A 23,643-nucleotide genomic window follows, 5' to 3' on the forward strand; every position below is an offset into this window, starting at 1 on the left:
CACCACAGGCTCACTTTTAAAATCTCACTTTAAAAAAGGTATCCCTGAATTGTATCCAGGCCTAGAGCTCCGTCCCACTTCAGGGTATCCAAATCAATTTGGAAATCATTAAGAGCAAATTCAATTTGCTGCATCACCAACACTGGGGAATGGGAAATGAAGAGTCTTAATATCCCTATCAATCTCATATGATGTAAAGAAGTGGTTAATTCATAACTCATGCATTGTGTATCTCAGGTGTGTTATTGCAAGAAAGACTACCATGTGAAAAAATGTGTCAAAAATACCTTTGGTCTTTTACCTTAAAGGCACTGAGTAACGGTTTATATTGTTACTATTCCCAATGCCCCATTTTCACTTCTAAAATAGATCTGCACTGTATGTGTGCTTCCACTAAATCAGACCTATCTATTGCCCTTAAAATTGCCTTTTTCTATTTTACATACATTATGATGCCATGGGTGTTTCTTCGATTTCCAATCAATAGATTTTGTGCAGTTAGATGCAAAAGTTTGAAACGTTAGGGAGAGAAGATGTAATAAAAAGTGATTATCATTGAGCATAAGTTTCATTGCCTCACAAAAAGAAATCATCTAATTGTAAATTGCTGATAACATTGTTACAGTCACTATTGCATTTTATTTAATTATTTTAGGTCAGTAGCCAAGCATTTCTTAAGCCTTTTGGTGAGTAGAACCATCAATTTCAAAACCCTCGACACTCACCATGAGTGATAGAGATTCATAGTCACTCTCAGGTTTTCAAGGACCATCATGTCAACAATAATATGAAATTCTGATGCACGCAGCAGTATACCAAACACCTCATCTCCCTCTTCTATTATTAACATAAACTTTGGAATTGGGTTTAAGGTTACATTAAAAGTGTTTGCAACCAAAATCAAGTTTGGAAAAAATACCAGTGTGAGCAGATAATCAAGGAATTCCAGTGTAGGGGATCGCTTTGTTTTGCAGTCACCTAACCTAGCGACATTAAGTAAAGTCATTCCATCATCATAATTGTGGTTGGAAATTCAATGTTTAGGAACTGTAAGTCAAGATTTTGAATTGAAACTACTTCTTTAGAGTGACTTTCAATCATACTACATGGTCGTCTAAAGGGCGGCCGACCTTTGACCGACTAGCTTCATTATTATAATTAACAAAACCAATCAAGAGAAATTGACAAAATAGCACTGTCTTAGAACAAACAAATACCATGATTACCTATCAAATCCAGCAGCCTGATTCACTGAGTTTGGATGCAAGATTAGCTATATTCCAAAATAGGATTGTTAACATGGAACTTGAACAAAAATATATATTTAGTAACTCCAATTTATAGGATGGTAAGACTAGAGATGTGGTCAGTTCCTGCTTCTGCTGAGACAAGACATAATACTGAAGCAGTCAATCATTACCCACCAAACAATTATTTGGATCTACCTGGGGGATGAGTGGGAGAGCTTTTATTTTCTGTGCATTGTCTTACTAGTGGAGGTGTATTGAAATAATGGGAGCATCTGAATAGTAAGAGGTGGAACATATTTTAGTAGTCCCTCCAACCACAGAATTCTGCTCTTCAACTGAATATTTGGCAAACCCACAGTTGTTTAGTCAAGCAAAGCAGAGTCACTTGATACATGCTCCACTCAGATTATATCAAATCTGACAACAGAGCAGCAATGCCTTACATTACGAATGCAGTGAATAACTTTGTTTTTTAAAGAAATCTTCTCTTCATATTTCCCTGGCTGTTGTTGAAGAACACCAGCCATATGTACCACACATTCTTCACCATAGTAAATGTGTTCTATGTTTAACCAAATTGGTGAACAGCGGAAATATTTCTAGGTGCATGTTTAATCCTCCTATTAGATGTATTTTTACAATCAATCGAAAAGGATTGAACCATATTCCTACATTCAGACCGAAGGTGCAATATCAGAGGTAATCGTTTGACTACATAATGCTTATAAATCATATAATAGAGTACATGCTACTTCAATTATTTTGTTAATAACAGTCTCGCAGCACTAAATTATTTGATTGATTCACAATATAAGTTCACAGGGAAGTTCAATACTATATCAAATTTTCTCATCATAGTTCTTTTCATAGAGTAAAGTTTCAAGTGAAGTGATCTTTTCCATCACATTTTTTATAATATTACGATTCCAGAATGTTTACAACATATGATCGTGTCATTCCCAGATGTTTAGAGTTTTACTCAGAATGGTTAGATTACATCCCATGCATCATTATTTGCTAACACTTCACCTGATTACTGCAAAGTACTTGCACTGTGATGTCAGTAGCAGTAGACTTTTTCTTGTTAATTAAATGAACTTTGTAACTACATGTTGAGTCAACCTCATCCAATAAATTAATTGAAGGGCACTATCTTTGTCTATTTGAAAGTTGCCTCTTGCTTGTTTGAGTGAATTTGAAGCCGTAGATTACAGGCCTTTCTTTTTTTTCTGGAATAGATCCCATGTAAACTTCTGTTTTTTCTCTTTTGCTTTAGCAAACAGCTCTAATCCCTAAATCGATGTTAGCACTGGGCTCTTCAAATATTTTTTTTTGTGCAGACAGGTACTCTACCTCATTTAACAAAGTGAACGTTTCAATTATGTGTTCATCTAAATTCAGAGTTGTTTTTTTGGACTTGTTACTTCACAAAGATGCTGAACCCCCCCCCCCAACGTTTACCCATCTCTTAACAGGTTTACTAACAGGAATGAAAAAAATATAAATGATATGATAATAAACCAATTATCAAAGCTAAAAATACAAATGGTCTTTGATTAAACTCTACTCAATATCTTGAGCCACTCATAAACAGAAACGTATTATAAATAAAAAACGTTAACCTGAAATCAATTTTTTTTTAAAAATGGGTCACCCAAAACAAAATTAAAAATGAGCTTAGTTTCATTGAAGGCTTATATTCTTCTAGACCATCTATTCATTTTGAGACTAAAATACATTGGTATATCACAATTTACATATAAAATCTTGGATGAAATAGATAACAACAAAAACGTCAGAACCTATACCAGGGTCAAAAGCCAAGAACACTGGGCCAGCCCAGCTACTCCTGGGCTCTGGAGAGCGGCCTACTCTTTGCTTGGTCTTTGCCTGGGCATGTCCTGAAGTTACAGATCTGACATGCTGACTTTCCTTACCTACATTGTTCCAGCATACAAGGGGCTGTTCACCTTGGGGAGGTGCTGTAGATCAGGGTATGGCCCAAAGCAAGTTTGAATCCCTGTTCTGTGGACTTTTAAGGACTGGTAAGAGCACCCCTAGGCAACACTTTTTAAGGCTCGGGCCATCTCTTGGGGTGAACCAATTTCAGGACACCCTCCCCTTCATAAAATAAAAGATAACTCTCCCGGGAGCTGTCAGTAATTGTATGTGTTACTGCACAAGATGCCATAAGGACACCTGTCTCTAAAACTCTGGGTTCTGGGAGCTGAGCCTGACTCCATTTTTTCAGTTCAGAGAAACGGAGGCCATCGCCATCCCTTTCAACCAGCACTCTACCTTCTCCTAGGTCCCATTTCTTAGGTCAGACTGATCAATGTTCAACTGCTGTCCACATAGCACCCTTCTCTACTTCACCACAAGAGATGTTGGGGAAGTTGCCAGGGCAGAGCAAAGAGGAAGTCAATCTCCCTTGGGAGATGCTGCCAGATTGGCTGTAACACTCTCCACTAAAGTGGAGAGCCATCAGTCACACTGAAGCCTTCCCAGTGGACCGGGAAGCTATCCCGACACACTCCCACAAAGGAAATGTGCCATATGGGGGCCAGGTATGCCCAGGTGCTGGTCCCTTGGAGGTGACCTACCATCCCACCTTGTTGAATGCTCGGGGAGGACTGCATGGATCCCCCTCCCCACTCAACTCTCGATGGTTTCATGTCCTCTTGAACTCGCTCTTCAAAGGTCTTTTCAACTTTGCCTTATGGTATTTGTTGGCTATCAATCCTGCACCCATAATTAGCCTTGGATGGACTTTAGCACCTGTTTTAACCCCACTACCGGCCTAACACCATCCACTGTAGAGCCTCAATCAGAAGAACTTGGGTCCCATGAGTGATGCAGGTGAGTTGGTCTTCTGTACACCACATTTTCTATTTCCGCCACCGGGCAGGGATTTAGTTCTGGGCTCTTCATTCACTAGTAATGAGGGAATCCCGGTTAATTTATTTTCCTCTGCTTATTAATATGCTTACATTCAGAGGGTTCCTACTTCTAATCTGAAGTCGTAGTTGCATGCTGAGGTATGTGGGAGCAGTGATGAGTCCATGGACTGGAGGGGGGAGGTCACGGCCATCCACCCTTTCCTAGATCAGAGAACTGAAACTGGCAGGCGCTTGCATGGAAACCGGAACCTGCAGACAGGCAGGGGGCATTTCTGTCCTCTGCCTTGGAAGTGGGCACCCAAGGCATTGAACGTAAACATTAGTGGGAGACCACTGACAGCCACCAGGAGAATGTGCGACCAAATGATGAGTATATAATAAACACACAAATGTGGGCGTACACTCGGGGGCACTGAGTTTCATCCATATTAAACAATGAAATAGGTAGGATGTTCACAAACTATAGATTTACAGTGGATTACTGTACTCTAAGCATACTTAGCATCAACACCTATCTCAGGGTGGTCTCTCATCATTCTTGGTCTCCAGTGTCATCATAACAGGACTTATGCCACTAAGGAGTTGGGCTCTGATGATAGCATCCGATTCCGCTTTGGTGCATTTGACAAGTTCCTGTAACCAGCATTTCAAATATGGTGCAGCGCTGGCCTTCCAAGACATTGCTATCTGCCTCCTAAATAGTACAGGGCAAAGTCAATGAACTGGGGGATATGTTTGTCTCCCTTAGATGGATGACAGCTCCACACCTTATGGTGGAAAACAGTGTCTTGCTGACACCACCTTGGACAAGTCGATGGGCCTCCTGGTATAAGTTGATGGGGCCCGAGGAACACACAGTATATGCGCTTTGGTGTCAAATAAGTCTGATGCAAATAATGAAATTGTGTATAGTGGAATCACGAGTTTCTGGAAAGTGGAAACTTCCTTCACTTGTGTTTCAACACCCGCCCACTGCTCTTCTGTCAATACCATTCCAAAGCCAGCTGCCCACTTAGCCCCGACTGGCAGTTCTATTGTGTGTTTTTATGTGTGTAGGGCATTGTACATTACACCCCTTTCCCCATCCACCCCACTGCGGCTTCCAGGTTGTCACATGTCCTGGCCCCAGAGAGAGGAGATGCTGTGTTGCATGGCATTGTATTCATTTAAAATGCCTAATAAAAGTAAAAATAACGTTATTTATATAGCTCTTTGTGTCATGGAAGTCCCAATTTCATTGACTTTTCAACTTAATGGCATTAAAATGATTTACCTCAGAGAAATGAAAGGCTGACTCATACCACTGATGTTTAAATCTGCAATCTGTTGCGTGCAAATCTCAGGTACTTATGTAAATGGTGAAATTGAAGTACAATTCCATATATTGAAATGTACTGAAAATGGTAAGGTCTATTCAAATGAACAATGAAACTCAAATCGATCAGCTTGAAGTATAAATAAACGAGTGAAAAAAATATAGTAAAGTTATAATGCCCCTTTTCAAGCTCCAGGCATACTTTAGTACTACCGATCGTGTTTATTTTTTCGGTGACAATTCCAAAGTATTATTAATCCCAACATATTATTTCAGTTCTATTTTGTTTTTTAAATCCTACCTACTCTCAGAACTGTGACTAGCATAAGCAGATTATGTGATTGGAAGTGTGTGCTTGTATACTTTTATGGCTGATCCCAGCCGAATGAAGCGGATTCTGATTCGGAGTATGCTAGTTGAAATTGAACCTTGTCAGTATCCTGCAAATGTCAAACGCTTTTGCCGCTGTCACTCCACATTACAGCCTGGTGGTGCCAGTACATGAACGATGTGTTAGAGATCCTGGGTGAGTTTCTGTTGGAAACTTTCCCTCGGCTCTTGCCATAATTCCCAAAGTATCTAATTATTTGGTTGCAGCAATTTTCAGCACTCAAAATATGCAGTGGTTCCCTGGCAATTGCAATCAGAGCCCTTCAGATGCCACCAGCCATTTCGCTAAGAATACAAATCAGAGGCTGCCAATTTCTGTCATGCTTCCATGTGGCTTTTAATCCTGATACATGACAGCTGGACAGAGGAATCAAAGTCGAGGGGCATCAGGGGCACGCCTGTCAATCAAAGCAACAGGCCGCTAAACCAATTCGTGAGCCAGCATTCTTGAAATAAGAAATAATTTCACGTCCCATAATGATACAAGATGTTCACGTTAAATAAGAGAGCTAAATAAAATAATTTTCAAGGTGGCCAGTCAGTCAACATTTTGTTATCAGCAAAAAGCCATAAAACATACACTATGCATACAGTAATACTAACTGAGTTGTTAAAATTGTAGCAATGACACCCATAACATAAAAATAAATGTGGAATTCATTCTAAACAACTCCAAGCAAAATACATTGTTTAATTCATAAAATCACCACTATAAAATGTAAAACTATATATTTCTTTTTACTAGAATCAAGCATGCTATCCATACCCTGCAACCCTTTAAACGGCTAAAAAAAATAATACATCATACAATGTATAAACGAGTAAAGTGCGACCGAGAAGAGTTGCTATATGCTCGTGGCAGTGATCTTCCAAGGTATCCACATATAGGACATATCTAAATCATATCATATCATGTATCATATCATTCTTATAAAAAAAGGTCCAATGCATACTCATTCCTACCATCACAAAAGTTTTTATAGGGGGGGAAGCGGCCCCATTAAACGAATAAAATGTTTTGTTCAGTACAAAAAAAACATACAATGTAAATGCTTCTGCAACCCCCCAAATTGCAACCGCAATCCAGTTATTACACTTCACTGTGCGACACTTCAATTTCGATTTCAATTTGAGCTTTATTCGGTTCATTGTTTAGAGAGCATAAAAGCAGAAAGCAGCAAAAATGACCATGATCAAAAACTAGAATACTGTGTGACACTTTCATAGCAAGTGTACCAAGTCTAAATCTAAGAAAGAGGGTGTGTCAGGCTGAGGCTTGATACTACTTTCAATAGGGCTCATAGCACAAATTATCCTTATTACAAAAATACCTATATGTTGAAGAACCTTTCTAGTTCACTTTGAGGATTTTCACATGTTATATTTGCAAATACTTCTCATTTACTGTTTCAACTGAGTATACAAATGTAGGGTTACTCCATAGCTTCTCAACTGCCAATTGTCTAAAATTTTTGTTGCACCAGTGAGGGATGCTATATGAAACAACAATGTCTGGAACATGGGTATCATTTAAAGAGCAAATATAGACGGCACAATCAATTGCAGCGGATTTGATCCAAACGAGGAAAAAAACACAGGGAGACACATTCATGTAAAGGTAGCTTATTTTGGACATGTTGGACATATTAAACTTCATATATACAAGCACATGGGAAGGTAGCACTGCGTTACATTAATGGACATGTAACCAACAAAATACTGTGCACAAGTGCTCGTGAAGTTTGTGATGGCGCAAGTGACATGTGACATAATATATACAGCAATAGTGATAGTCGCGACAAGGGACAATGTAAAACAACCACAAGTTTACATATTCAGGACATCCAAACAATTAATGATGTAAAATTTCTGAAACACAGTTAGGTCGGGTGTCGGTAAAGAGGGCACCAGAAGTTACGCTGTGAAAGTCGACAGCGTTTCAGCCTGCAGAAGTCTTAGGCCATCATCAGGACAGGTTACAATTGACTTAAAAGCAGTGCTATGGATAGAAATAAATAAATCTCAGGGCGGTGTGGACCTAGGAGGGACAGAAGAAGAGAGATGAAAAGAGGAAGAATAGATGAGGAAAGCGATTTACCTTAAGGCTGTTGCGTGGGCAGTTAACACATGGATATGGGAGAAGGAGCACAAAGCGGGTTGAGGCCGGGCTGAGAACGGAGGGTAGTGGATCGAGGGGAGGTGTACAAGGGAAGGGTGTGAATGGTGCATGACGAGAAGCTGAGGAAAATTCCTGCAACTCCAGATAAGTAAAGCAATTTACCTTAAGACTGTCGCAAGGGACGCTGTGGACAGTATGAGAAGGAGCATAAAGCAAGTTGAATGCTGTGGGGTGGAGTTGCTTGTGATGGAGCGAGATAGAAAACAAAATTTTGTTTAAACTCGCAAAGTCACATTTCCATAACATGAATAAAATTATTAATGATTTGTGATATGTCGTGCTAATACAACCTAGATTAAACTTTACACGTGGGGGGACTAACATGTGTGCTCATAAACGTGCATAAATGTTGCATCTTTTTGTTCGTGCAAAATAATAAAATAATTTATTGTTTTCGTTTTTGTCATTACTAACTGCTGCATATTTAAAATAAGCATGTGCTTGTTTTGCTTATTCTTGTCTGTATGATGTCATTTCTACTATTCTAGGTGCATATGGGTCTCATAGAAAAACGGAGACTGGTAAATATAAACGCTGCTTTATTTGTTTGCAATGGCTAGGTAACATTTTGATTAATCGGGTGGGTTAATTATTTAGTAAACCATGGGGTGGATACAGAATATACTTTATTTCTTACATTAATACTTTTCTTGTGTTTGTTTTATACTAGAAATCATAAGTTGCCTGCTTTTGAGGCCTAATTATTTGAGCCGCACAAAAAGAGCTAATTCATATTTCTGCAGAAAGTCACGAGACGCCCATTCTGAATTAAAACGTTTATTGAAGCTGCATTCACAAAGCAAAAACTGATGAGCTGACATCATTCTGTCGGACATGGCCAAGGTCGAAAGTGAACTTTTTGTCAGTCCTTAACTTGGCATCCGCGGAAGTTGCACTGTAAGACTATGGAAGCTGCGAGGATGACTTAAAACAAAGTTGCAATCGCAGGAAGCCTCTGGCTTCACGTGGAAGAGACAATGGTCTTTGTAAAACATGATTTTGTGGAACTTTTTAAGAATCGGGTGACATGTCACTTGTCACTCTCAGCCAATGGGACGTCGAGTATTTCTGAAAACTTTCCTTTGCTAGTTTAGTTAGCGTAGAAAGGTATAAAAAGTCATGCCCTTAGGGTTGGGCTGGCTGCTGCTTTCTGACTTTCCGATGAGGGTGATGTGCTGCTGGACTTTGCGTGGAGCACGTAAGAATCCTCAAAGAACTTTACTTTAATTTCTGTCTATTTAGCTCAGTTAGGGAAATAGGTTTTAGAAATGCTAAACTTTATATAATTTCTTTAAATCTGATTAAATTGCTTAAATTGTATTTTTCCATATTTCTTACTATCATGCTTGCTTTATTGCAAATAAAATTTCATTTATAAAACTTACAACTTATATACCATAATCTAGAAAATAAAATCTTACTTTTGACAAACAAGCTGGTCTTGGTTATTTAGAAGTATAGGTTACCTTTAGCTAGATCACGTCGCCTATGGTGGTCGTTTAAATGGTTGGGTTTTATTCTAATGACAATATTCTTTCTGCAAATGTATAAATATGTTTATAGTTTGTAAATAATGTGTATATAGATTTATTTGACCACCTGATTCAGTAGGCCCAAAAATATATCAGGTTCATAAATGGGTCCATGTATAGTTTAGAATTTTGTTTATAGGTTATGAAATTGGGTAGCGTAGTTTATGATATATTTTCTATAGCCCGCTGGATCAATTCTCTGGTAGCAGAAATTGATGGTTGCTAAGGAGTAACCAAGGTAACATGTTGGTTGCTAAGGATTGCGTCATGGTATGCAAATAGGATTGATGTTTTAACACTTGTTAAGTTCGTTTTTCGTGCCTATCCGTAAGCTATACCGGTATAGATTGTGTGGCGAGAAATTAGTCACGCAAGCCATCTGTTCGTTTGTAGTGATATCGCCGAGTATCACAAGAGGTATCGCCGTGTACCATAGTGTTGTCGCCGAGCAGCACAGTTTTAGGGCTAGGTCTGATTCTTGTATAGTGAGGATTTTCTAAGAAATCAAAGCAGCATGAGAATAGGGACAAAGCGCCTTCCATAAAACTCACTGTGATGAGAGTATTAGTTATATCCGAGCTTGAGTGAAGGGTAAAATTTAACGTCGGTGCATGATTATCTATAAACAGGTTAGAGTCCTGTACGGGTACATGTTTCATATCTATAAACAGGTGAGAGCCCTGTACGGATAACGTCGTTATTTTGCTAACGGTGCATGATTTCTATAAACAGGTGAGAGTCCTGTACGGATTTCGTGTGTGTTTGAATTTAGGGAATTTTCCGTGTAAAAGTGCGAGTTTGAGTTGTATTTTATGTTCAAGTGGAACTCTTAGAACTTTCACTTCGCGGTGGGTTCAGAGCAAAGCGAGTTCATAATTATACGTGTTAGAAGGGTGGGGTAAGGTTACTCTACTAACAATTGAATATTATCCTTAGTGTGAATAGCGCCGTCTATTCCGAAGTGTGGATACTTGAATGTATGTAAACTATCCTAATTAGTGAAACGAACAGATGTTGTCTTTATAAGTGATTGTTAAGAATTAATTTACACCGAAAAGTGTTCTTAAAATGGCGCTGTGAAAAGATTTTGTGAAGGAGGGGTAAGCGCCAGGAGTGAGAAGTGAGAAACCGCAGCTGCTGTGTACGTCACAGAGCCGCGCTAGGATTGGGTGACCTACGTCACAAGCTGTATTCTGATTGGCTCCTGAGTCTCTGACGGCCTGTGAGCTGATTGGTCCTTAGGAAAATCTCCAAAATTATTGGTCGAGCTGAAAAGTGACGCAGCTCAACTGCCATTGGCTTGTTAGGGTATTTCGCGCACGGATTGGTTGTTTTGCGGAACATCCCGGAAAATTTTTACGAACGATTTTGTGAATTAAATTTAACTTTTAGAAATGAGTTATCATTTTAAACATGTTGAGAAAAAGACAACATTATTTCAGAAATTTAAGAATTTATTTTCACCTGACAAGAAAATCGAAACGCGAGGTGGTAAACTACTTCATAAGTATAAAACACCTGCAGCGTACATGGAAGGTGAATACGGATATCATACTGTCTTATGGTTCGACAGTTGGAAACGCTATACTAAAAACGATGGTGTTTTGACTTGGCCTGATGATGGTTCATTTAATGTAAGAGTTTTAAGAAACTTACGAGAGAAAATGAATGCTCTTGTTCCAAAACCGAGACCAACTCAATTTGAAGCTTTAGTTGAGTGGGAAGATGAGATGTATCAGTTACAAAGAGAAGCTAGTGGAATTAAAAGACCTTCTAAAAATCCATCATGGAAAAGAGAAACTCATGAAGATAGATTACGAATGTGGAGACAGGGAAACATGAGTGAAGGATTGTATTTAATTCATGAAATGGTAATGGGTTCTCCTACAGGAAAATCTATGGAAAGTGAATCTGAGGATGCAATTATGGAAGAAATATATACAACTGCTAGAAATAAACAGCCTAATCAGCCTTTGAGACCTCCTAGATCATGGTCTACTCCGGTGGTTTCTACTGAAACTTCACCGAGTGCACCTCCAATTAGTGAAGCTCCTAAACTTTATCCAAATAATTGTGAAATCACTGAAACTCCTAGAAGACCAGAATTTGAGAATGCTCGAAATGAAGGTAGACATTTTTCAATGACTCCAAGAGCAAGGGAACCTCCAAAAGAATATACAAGAGAGACAAGAAATGTTGAGGATGATGATTATAATGAATACTTAAGGTCTAAAGAAGAATTAATTAAAAGAATGACAAAAGGCATGGAAGCTGTTACAGTTCCAGTAACAATAGGTCCTGTTCAGCCTGTATTTGATCAAAGAAATACAAACAAAACTGGATTAACTATTCCTTTAAATACAGAAATTCAAAAGCCTGCTGAAAAATTTTATTCAGATTTGACAGAATTAAACACTTCTAGATCGAGAATGCCTGATTTAACTTTCAATGAGGATTTATCTCCAAAAACACCAATGGGTGCTATGTCAGATGTAGGAAGTCCTGAAGTCAGGGTAACTACACCAAAGCTTGATGTGGCCAAATTAAAAGCAAATATTGAAGAATTAATAATTGGAACAATTGGCCCAGATAGTTTAAATTACTATCGGGATGATGAACTACTATTCATTTGCAAAAGTATTCAGTGGAAAACGAAAAATAAATATGATCAATTAGAGGATCTAGCTGCAGAACTTGAAATCGATGTGAGTAAACAAAAGAATTTTGCAAAACATTATAGATTAGATTTCTCAGAAAGCGACATTGAGAGTTTGAACTCAATGGGAAGAATAGTTCACATTAAAGATTTAATTGTCTATATCAAAAAGCTAGGAGAACTGAACAAATGGAGAGTGAAATGGACTAAAAGGAAGGAAGATGAAAGATTAGAAAGAATGTCAAAACAATTTCCAATGAGAGAAGTTGCAGGTGGAGGATATGTTCATGTCCCATGGTCGAGACAGGACATTCTGTTATTCACAAATGACTTTCCAAAATTAAGAGAGAAACCTGTTGAGTGGTACAGGCAAGTCGATAGATTTATCAAAGTATCAAAAGTTCTGTGGATTGATTTGGATGGATTTTTTGACATTGTTGTTCCATCTGATCTTTGGACAGAATGTAAAATATCTATTAGTTGGCCAAAAACAGAACCTGAGCGAATTAAAGAAACAGGTGCCCCAAATCCACTTGTAATGGATTTTTATGAGAAAGTAATTGTTTGGATGAAAAACAAAATTCCACCCAAAGAAGTTGATTGGGTTAAAATAGAAAGAACAGAGCAGGAAACAAAAGAATCAGTTCATTCTTTTTATGAAAGGCTACTGTTAATCTTTAAACAATACAGTGGTTATGAAAAATTAGATGAGAAAGACATGAGTCATTTTATCTATAGATTTGTTTATGGACTAAAACCTGAAATTGGAGAAATGATCAGAACTAGTATTGTCGGATGGCAAGCACTATCTATTGATGATATTCTGAGAAAGGCAAAATATTGTAGCGATGAATTAGAAGTAAAACAGAAGAAGCTAAAAGAGAAAGCCATGTGGGCACAGGTAAAGGTAGCTGAGCAACAGATTGCCAGCATGGGAAATAAGAACACTAATTTTGTTCAAACTGGAAATACGAACCAGATACAAGGAAAGTTTAAAGGTAATAATTTCCAAAAGAAATTTAGCCCAAAAATAGAAGAGCTGAAACAAAGATTACCTTGTTTTAATTGTGGCGAAATTGGACATTGGAGGGACGAGTGTCCTCATCCTCCTAGAAACTTAAAGAATCCCTTATTGAATCCACAGATGCAGAATGGTGTTAACGTGCAGCAACAGCTACAGATGCAACAGGGGTTAAATGAATTTAATATTCAGCGACAATTACAACAACAGCAACAACAACAGGTGAATAATCGTCAGGACCAGTTGCCACAACCACCTTTTCCGAATTGTGGGGGAGTTCAAAAATATAATCCAAAAGTGGGATTTCAGGGATGTGAACAGGTAATAAAACCACAAAAACAGCAAAAGCAGCAAAGGGTTCAAATGCAAAATGCTTCACAACAATTTTTATTAACAGAAAGCCAAGACAGTGATTCTGATGATTATTGCTGACGGTGCCCGAGAGAGGAGGAAGAGTGTGTTGTTGGAGCCACTCTTGAGGTTGACCAGTCTGGTCCTTATGTAAACGGGAAAGTTAATGATGTAGACATCACTTTTCTAGTGGACACTGGTGCTACCCGTTCTACTGTTAGATCAGTGGAAATTGAAAACCTACCTCTCTCTGGGGATACCATCCAAGTTGTCGGAGTAAGTAATCAGCAAATTAAAACAGACTTAACTGATCCAGTACCAGTTGAAATTGGAAATTACAGAGACAAACACAGATTTGTGGTTTGTAATAGTAGTCCAGTAAATCTATTAGGTAGGGACATCCTATGTAAAATGAATTGCAGAATATATTGTTCTCCTGAAGGAGTTGAATTACAAACAATGGAGGAAGATGGTTTGTACAGAATGACAATGATGATGATGGAAGCAGAAGAAACAAAATTGTTTCCTGCATTTGAAGAAAAAGATTTACCTGAAGAGCTAAAAGAAACAGTGAAATCTGAAATATGGGATTTTACTGGGAATGAGATGGGTCTGATGAAAAACGTAGATCCTGTTAAAATTGCATTGAAGCAGGGAATAGAATTTCCAAACACTCCACAATATAAAATGAAAACTGAGACAATTGAAGGTATTACACCTGTAATTGAAAAATTAATCAAGCAAGGTGTATTGAAAGAAATGAAGAGTAGCTCTTGTAATTCACCAATTATGGGAGTTAAAAAGGCTAACGGAACATTTAGGATCGTACAAGATCTGAGAAAGGTTAATCAAATTGTTATTCCATGTTGTCCTGTGGTTCCAAATCCAGCAGTAATTCTATTTCAGATTCCATATGATGCTGAATGGTACACAGTCATTGACCTTTGCAATGCATTCTTTACTGTTCCTCTACACCCAGACAGTTATGAAATCTTTGCTTTCAGATTCCAAGGTAAGACCCTTGGATGGACAAGAATCCCTCAGGGCTATACAGAAAGTCCTTCAATCTTTAACGAACTGTTAAAAAGATCATTAGAAGATTTAGACTTACCAGGTAGGTCTACGTTGGTGCAGTATATTGATGATTTGTTAATTGCTGCAAAGACAAGAGAAAATTGTGTAACAGACACAATAATTCTGTTAAATCGCCTTGCAGAAGAAGGACATAAAGTGTCCCCAGCAAAACTACAGTTTTGCAAACAGGAAGTAAAATATCTTGGTCACAGAATTGCAAAAGGAAAAAGACAAGTAACAATAGAGAGAATAAAAATGATTCAAGCAATGTTACCACCAAGAACACAAAGACAGGTCAGAATGTTCCTGGGAATGGTAGGTTACTGTCGACAATGGATAAGTGGATTTTCGGTAATTGCGAAACCACTACAAAGACTGACCAAATCAGATGTAAAAGATCCAATTATTCTCAATGATGTTGAAATGGAATCTTTTGAGAACTTGAAAAAGAGCTTATGCCAAGCTCCTGCTTTGGGTATGCCAAATTATGAGAAAGATTTTGAACTGTATTGCAGTGAGAGAGAAGGATGTGCATTATCTGTGTTAATTCAGAGACATGGGAACCTAAAGAAACCTATTGCATATTTCTCTGCAGTTCTTGATCCAATTGCAAAAGCATTACCAGGTTGTTTAAAAGCAGTTGCAGCTACAAGTATCAGTCTTGAACAAAGTGAAGGAATCATTATGGGATTTCCTGTAAAAGTTTTTGTGCCTCATTCAGTTGAAATATTACTGACAAGAGGTAAGACTCAACATTTAACAAGTAGCAGATTGACAAAGTATGAGAAAATCATACTGGGAGCAGATAATGTTTCGATTTCAAGATGTTTGAATCTGAATCCTTCTACATTACTGCCTGATTCTGAAATTGTTGATGACATCGAGACAGAACATGAATGTTTAGATGTCATGGAATTCTGCACAAAACCAAGAAAAGACATCAAAGACAGACCTTTACCTGAATCGGATTTTGTCTACTTTGTAGATGGCTCATGCTTAAGATCCGAAGGTGGTGTCTTGAAAGCTTCATACTCAGTTTGTACAGTCGAAGATGTTGAAGAGGCATCATGTCTTGAAGGAGTTCGTTCAGCACAAGTGGCTGAATTGATTGCTTTAATTCGTGCATGTGAAATATCAAAAGATATAAGAGTTACCATCATTACTGATAGTCAGTATGGGTACGGAGTTGTGCATGATTATGGACAACTCTGGTCACAGAGAGGATACATGACATCAACAGGGTCACCAATTAAAAATGCAGTTTTCATTAGAAGATTAATTGAAGCAATACAATTGCCAAAAGAAATTGCCATAGTCAAGTGTGCAGCACACACTAGAGGGACTGATTATATTTCCAAAGGAAATGCCTTCGCAGATGAAACAGCAAAGTACTGCGCAAGGAAAAATTATTCTTACAATCGGAATAGAAGTACAGAAACTGATTCAAATTCATTAATGCTAACAACTATTGTAGAAACATGGAATGAGATTAGAGATTTACAAAACGAAGCAGATGATGAAGAAAAAGACCAGTGGTTAAGATCAGATTGTAGACAACGTGATGAAGATGGAGTGTGGGTTTACAAAGATGGGAGAGTAGTTTTACCAAATTGCATGATTTCTGACATGGCCAGATTATATCATGGTCCTGCACATTTAGGAAGAGATTCTATGGTCAGACTGTTTAAAGAAACATGGTTCAATACCAAATTTAGAACCATTGCAGAATCTTTTTGTCAAAGGTGTTTGTCATGCCAACAAATGAATCCAAACAGAAAATCAGTGGTGGGGACAGGAATAATTGGTCGAGAGGGTGGTCCCTTTACCAGGTTACAAATAGATTTCATTGAAATGCCCTTACACAACTGTTTGAAATATGTACTTGTAATTGTATGCTTGTTCTCAAGGTGGGTAGAGGCTTTTCCTACAAGACATTGTGATTCAATTACAGTAGCAAAACTAATGCTCAGAGAAATCATCCCAAGGTACGGTTTTCCAGTCACTATTGAGAGTGATGGAGGAAGTCATTTTGATAACAAACTGTTGAAATTAATTTGCGAAGCTATGAGTATTGAGCAGAAAATACACTGTGCATACAGACCAGAGGCATCAGGTGTAGTTGAACAAATAAATGGAACTATCAAAAACAGAATTGGGAAAATGTGTCTAGAGACAGGAGTGAAGTGGACTGATGCTCTTCCACTTGTTTTGATGTCAATAAGAAGTACACCAGATAAAAAGACAGGTTTGAGTCCTCATGAAATTTTGATGGGAAGAGTTATGAGGCAAGCTTTTGTACCTGTAGGTAAACTGTTGAGCATAAATGACAGTGCAATTTTGGATTACTGTAAAAGGTTATCTGATATGGTAACTTCTGTATCTAATCAGGTGGGAACTGAAGCACAATCAAATGACAAAGTTTTGACACATGATCTGAGACCTGGAGACTGGGTCAGAACGAAAGTACATCGGAGGAGGAATTGTCTATCTCCTAGATGGCAGAAACCTAGGCAGGTAATATTGATCACTACTAATGCTGTAAAGTGCAGAGGATTGAAGCGTTGGATTCATCCAAGTCATACTATTCCAATACCAACTCCTGAGAATTCTGATGTTGAAAGTGATACCACAGATGACTCTGATTCTGAAGCAGAAGACAGAACAGAAGGTGAAGTAATTCCAGATTCTGAAGATCGACAAGAAAGTCGACATCTGGAAACTGTGCCGGTGAATGGAAATCTGGCAAGAAAAGACTTAGAAATAATTGAAATAGATTCTGAAGGTGAAGAGAATCTGTTAAAAGGAAAGATAACTGAGGATTCGGTTGTCTATATTGAGGACAAAGAAGCTGAACCAAAAGAAGTTTCAGACCAGGAGAGTATCGAAAGGCAGAGAACAAGCTCTGAAGTAAGGAACAAAAATCCGAAATCTGGGAAGCTAAAGGTAATTGAGGAAGAGGAGGAGAACGAATTACCGAGTACCAGTGATGGAAGACAAAGTGAAGTTCCTGAAGGAGTGAAATTGCCATATAGAGAAGTTCCTGAGTCAATTGAAATTTCAGACTACGAAACTGAGGAAAGTGACGTGGAAGGTGGAAGTGAAAACAGAAAGAAAAGGACTTGGAAATCAGAATCGAATAATTCTGAACCAAAGAAAAAGTACGTGAGAAAAGCAGACTACTGGCCTGGTGGAAGATTGAGAGTCAGATTGATTAAAAAGCCAATAGAACAAGTTGAAGAAATCAGTAGTCAAAAGAGTCCTGGAAAAGAGGTTGGAGTTGGGAGGAAAATAGAAGTGATATCAAGAAAAGGGAAGAGAATAATTAGACCAAACCAGAAATACAAGTCTCCTGAGTGGACTTACTTAGTAATTCCACCTGTTATAGACATATATGATAGTAGTGAAGAAGAAAACGAAATCCAAGAAATTAGTGACAATGATTGAAGTACAAATTTATTAAATTGGCATAAGGCTGAAGAAATCCTGTTAGTTGACACAAGGTCGAAGAAAAACTGTCTAGTAGAAGAAAACTTATGTATGACATAAGGTCGAAGAAATCTTGTTTAGGGTTATAAAAAGAAAAATATTTTAAAAGGGGGGTGTATATAAATTTTAAAATTTATTTTTATTTTTAATTTTATTTTGAGGCTAAAACTAACCTAAAAATGCCTTACATTAAGGAGAGCACTTCAAAATGCTCTGTTTTTAAAAGATGCTGTAAGATGACTCTGGTGTGTCTGCTCATTTTAGTTCTGCTCTGGTTGGTACTAGCTGTGATTATACCTTTAGAAATGAATAGAGAATTACACAAAGTTAACTTAACAAGCAAAGCTCTAGTTAGCCAAACTAAACATAGTGCATCTGCTAAAGTAATTGATCATCAACCTAACATTCATCAAGATAAATCAATAGGTGATTTTTCAAGCAATACTTTCACAAAGCTTTTGAGTGAATATGTAAAGGTAATGGATGCAAAGGATTGTTATGTATGCGTTAAGTTACCCGCTTCTGTTTCTGAGGGAGTAACATATAATATGCTTCCTCTCACTTATGCTGTTACATGTAGTGTATTAACTAGTTTATTTTATCAAACTGGTCGTTTAGAATATTACTATTCAAATTATGATGAGATTTTTGCTAATATCAAGATTGATAATGCTTTAAATAAGCATAAGAAAGCTAAACAATTGAGAGAATATTTCCTTGTTACTAATGAACTCACTTATGAGTATGCTTACAAGAATAATCTAACATGTAAATTAAGTGCTGAAGGTAAGAAATTTCTGAATATGGTTGAGGAGAGAAGAGCAATTTATAAGAGAAATGAATTAGTCAAGCAGACTAAGTCATCATTCTGGCAAAAAGAGGATGAGAAACTAAATGGTAAAATGCTTGAAAATATTGCAATTCACATAGACAAACCTGTTAGTGGAAAGCTTTGCATTAGAAGAGATAACACACTTTTTGATAATTATTTTGTAGGTGCAAGCAACTGTGAAGATACTTATCAGATTATGGGAGGTTGGGGATTTAAAGGTGGAAAAGATCCTATCTTTCCTGGAATTTATTTTGTTTGTGGTGACAAAGCCTACTACAACCTTCCAGACCATTGGTATGGAACTTGTTATGTGGGAATTGTTTTTCCTAAAGTGTTTCATGTTGACAGAGATTCAGAAGGATTATTTAAAATTCATAATTATGTAAATAGAGCTAAAAGAGAAACTTTTACTGAAGTTCTGGGAGATATTTTTCAAGCTGTAATACCTTTTGTTGGTATAACCCTAAATGCAGGGAGAATCAGAAAATTGTCCACTATAGTTGATAGATTATCAACTGACACTGCTGATGGATTTCAATTAGTGAATGTTGAAGTTATTGCAATTAGATCCATGGTAATTCAAGACCGTCTTGCTTTAGACATACTCTTAGCAAAAGAGGGAGGAGTCTGTGGCATTTTACATGTCCAACATTGCTGTACATATATACCGGATGAAAGTAAAAATATTGAAATGTATATTAAGAATATTACACAAATGCATTCTGAAATAATTCCTTTAGAAGAAGAAGATTTTACTGGGAAACTTTCAAATAGGTTTCAAGCAATTAAAAACTGGTTTCATAATATCGGAAGTTCAATTCTTGGCAAGATTCTGGCACCTTTGATTATAATTATATTCATTTTTATTTTGACTAAAGTAGGTTGTTTGTTGCATAAAAGAAAGAAGCATTTGAGAGAAAAGAAGAGAATTTATAAACTCAGAAAAGAAGAGGAAAGGGAGATTGAGTTGCAGGAGTTACATAGAGAGCGTCATGTTAATTGCAAGGATTATGCTGAAACAGACTTTTAGGTTTACTAATACAATGAATTTGAATCGATTTCTTATAAATTAAATTTACCAAAATTTTGTGTGCTGGTGTGGTGATTTGTTAATCACCAGATGAGGGAGTTGATGGAGCGAGATAGAAAACAAAATTTTGTTTAAACTCGCAAAGTCACATTTCCATAACATGAATAAAATTATTAATGATTTGTGATATGTCGTGCTAATACAACCTAGATTAAACTTTACACGTGGGGGGACTAACATGTGTGCTCATAAACGTGCATAAATGTTGCATCTTTTTGTTCGTGCAAAATAATAAAATAATTTATTGTTTTCGTTTTTGTCATTACTAACTGCTGCATATTTAAAATAAGCATGTGCTTGTTTTGCTTATTCTTGTCTGTATGATGTCATTTCTACTATTCTAGGTGCATATGGGTCTCATAGAAAAACGGAGACTGGTAAATATAAACGCTGCTTTATTTGTTTGCAATGGCTAGGTAACATTTTGATTAATCGGGTGGGTTAATTATTTAGTAAACCATGGGGTGGATACAGAATATACTTTATTTCTTACATTAATACTTTTCTTGTGTTTGTTTTATACTAGAAATCATAAGTTGCCTGCTTTTGAGGCCTAATTATTTGAGCCGCACAAAAAGAGCTAATTCATATTTCTGCAGAAAGTCACGAGACGCCCATTCTGAATTAAAACGTTTATTGAAGCTGCATTCACAAAGCAAAAACTGATGAGCTGACATCATTCTGTCGGACATGGCCAAGGTCGAAAGTGAACTTTTTGTCAGTCCTTAACTTGGCATCCGCGGAAGTTGCACTGTAAGACTATGGAAGCTGCGAGGATGACTTAAAACAAAGTTGCAATCGCAGGAAGCCTCTGGCTTCACGTGGAAGAGACAATGGTCTTTGTAAAACATGATTTTGTGGAACTTTTTAAGAATCGGGTGACATGTCACTTGTCACTCTCAGCCAATGGGACGTCGAGTATTTCTGAAAACTTTCCTTTGCTAGTTTAGTTAGCGTAGAAAGGTATAAAAAGTCATGCCCTTAGGGTTGGGCTGGCTGCTGCTTTCTGACTTTCCGATGAGGGTGATGTGCTGCTGGACTTTGCGTGGAGCACGTAAGAATCCTCAAAGAACTTTACTTTAATTTCTGTCTATTTAGCTCAGTTAGGGAAATAGGTTTTAGAAATGCTAAACTTTATATAATTTCTTTAAATCTGATTAAATTGCTTAAATTGTATTTTTCCATATTTCTTACTATCATGCTTGCTTTATTGCAAATAAAATTTCATTTATAAAACTTACAACTTATATACCATAATCTAGAAAATAAAATCTTACTTTTGACAAACAAGCTGGTCTTGGTTATTTAGAAGTATAGGTTACCTTTAGCTAGATCACGTCGCCTATGGTGGTCGTTTAAATGGTTGGGTTTTATTCTAATGACAATATTCTTTCTGCAAATGTATAAATATGTTTATAGTTTGTAAATAATGTGTATATAGATTTATTTGACCACCTGATTCAGTAGGCCCAAAAATATATCAGGTTCATAAATGGGTCCATGTATAGTTTAGAATTTTGTTTATAGGTTATGAAATTGGGTAGCGTAGTTTATGATATATTTTCTATAGCCCGCTGGATCACTTGTGGGGAAGATGTGCAAGGGATGGGGTTTATTGCTCTATGATGAGTGATAATAAGGAGTGAAGATGTGCAAATCGTCACGCTTGTAAGGGGATACTTACAGGGGAAGGGTGGTAACCAGGTTTAGACCGGTAGAAGCGGAGGCATCTGGGGTGTCCTAGAAAAGGTAGAGAACCATGTAAATAGTGTGGTGTGGGGGGGGTTAGCGCTGGAGGCACGACTGTGCAGAGGATGGTACTTGCAGAAGCTAGATCGGAGTGGATGTGGAAAAATAGGGGGGGGGGCTGGGCATCTCGGGTACCTGGGAAGCAAAGTAAATGACCGTAAGACATCGGCCGGGAGTGCAAGAGGTGCGGCTGTCAGGGTGCAGATGGCCGGCGGAACTTACTTAATGAAGGCCCGGGGTAGTTAGAATCAATCAGCGGGGAGTGAATCCATGTAGTCAGGAAGCCGGCGTTAGTCCGGTAGACACTGCGAGCTGCACGGTGAGCAGAGAAAGACGTACTGGCAGTCACGTGGGCCGTGAGATGTGGGCGTGAGGGAAGAGACTAGAGCGCAAGGGCAAAGGCCGCTGGCAGAGTAGCGGAAATTAAAGAAGAAAGGCTTAGAGGGGGCCGGAGGGCCAAGGGTGGTGCAGAGTATCAGACCGGGCAACATAGGACAAACAATTTCACAATATCGCAATTACATCAGATGGTAAATGGAACATCCATGATCATGGGATGAAATTGCAAATACGTAGCACATTGGGCAACCAAATTTAGGCAGGCAACAATTAGATAACAAATGATTAACACTCCATAGGGACGGGTGAGGAAATAATTAGAACAGCAATTTGGGGATACATATCAAGACCACAATAATAATAATAATAATAATATATTGTAAGATAGGGAACGGGTATCACAATGAGTGGAAGTGTCTTCAGTAGGTGGTACCCTAGGAGAAACATAGCAAAAGGACAAATGTCTTTAACAAGGCAGAAGGGAAGGATAATAGTTTATGCGAGTGTGGTATTCCATTCATCTAAAGTGTTTAGGCCAAGTTCAATGCTGTTTCTGCAGGCTATCCAGCGACATTAACACCTGTTGGAGAAACTCATCTTGGAGGATAGCACCATCATGGACGCTAAGTCCCTTCTGGATAAAATAAACGTGACCATCTCTAAATTTGACACATTTGAACAAAACAAAATCCAAAAGGACATTCGAAATTATAACAACGATCAGACCTATCCATACTTGAAGGATGATTTCTACGATACTCTATATCAACCTACCAGACAACAACAAAACTGGGGAAGATTCCGCAACCATCAACGAGTATCCTTCTCTGACTCCTCCAACACCCCAGCTGAAGAATCCAGCCCAGGAGAGGGACCAAGTACCTCAAGACCCCAGAGAGTCCAACTAACCAGACCACAACCCTTGATACCAGCCGTTTTTTTAGATGCAAACCGAGGCAGGGGGAGAGGCCGTCCGAGAGGGAACTACCAGTACCAGTACTCAGGGAAACGACAAACCAGACACAAGTTTTATCAATGGGGCCCAAATTAAATCCAGCCACTACCAACGATGACTTCTCAACCATGCTCCCCATTTTCAGCTTGTCGCAGCATGACCTCTCCCCCTATGAGATCAGCCTTCTTAGCAAAGGATTCTCCTTCGTCCCTACAGATAAGAGCAATTTCTTTGAAATACGGGAGAACTTACTCCAATTTTTCAGAAGGATCAGACTTAAACAATTTTTCTCTGAGAGACCCTCACGCGAACAAATAATTTGTTCACCCTTCCAACCACCTTTGACCTTTAATCCACCTTCAGTACTGATGCCTACAGAAATGCTGACTTTTAAGAGAAGGATTCTACATGAAATGAGAAACATTCAACAAAAACATGAGTATGTACCCTATAATCTATCGCGTTCTGAAAAACAGGCACTTCGACACCTCAGTAACAATAAGGATATAATCATCAAGCCCGCC

This window comes from Lissotriton helveticus, chromosome 8 (genome assembly GCF_964261635.1).
Source record: "Lissotriton helveticus chromosome 8, aLisHel1.1, whole genome shotgun sequence".
Taxonomy (NCBI): Eukaryota; Metazoa; Chordata; class Amphibia; order Caudata; family Salamandridae; genus Lissotriton; species Lissotriton helveticus.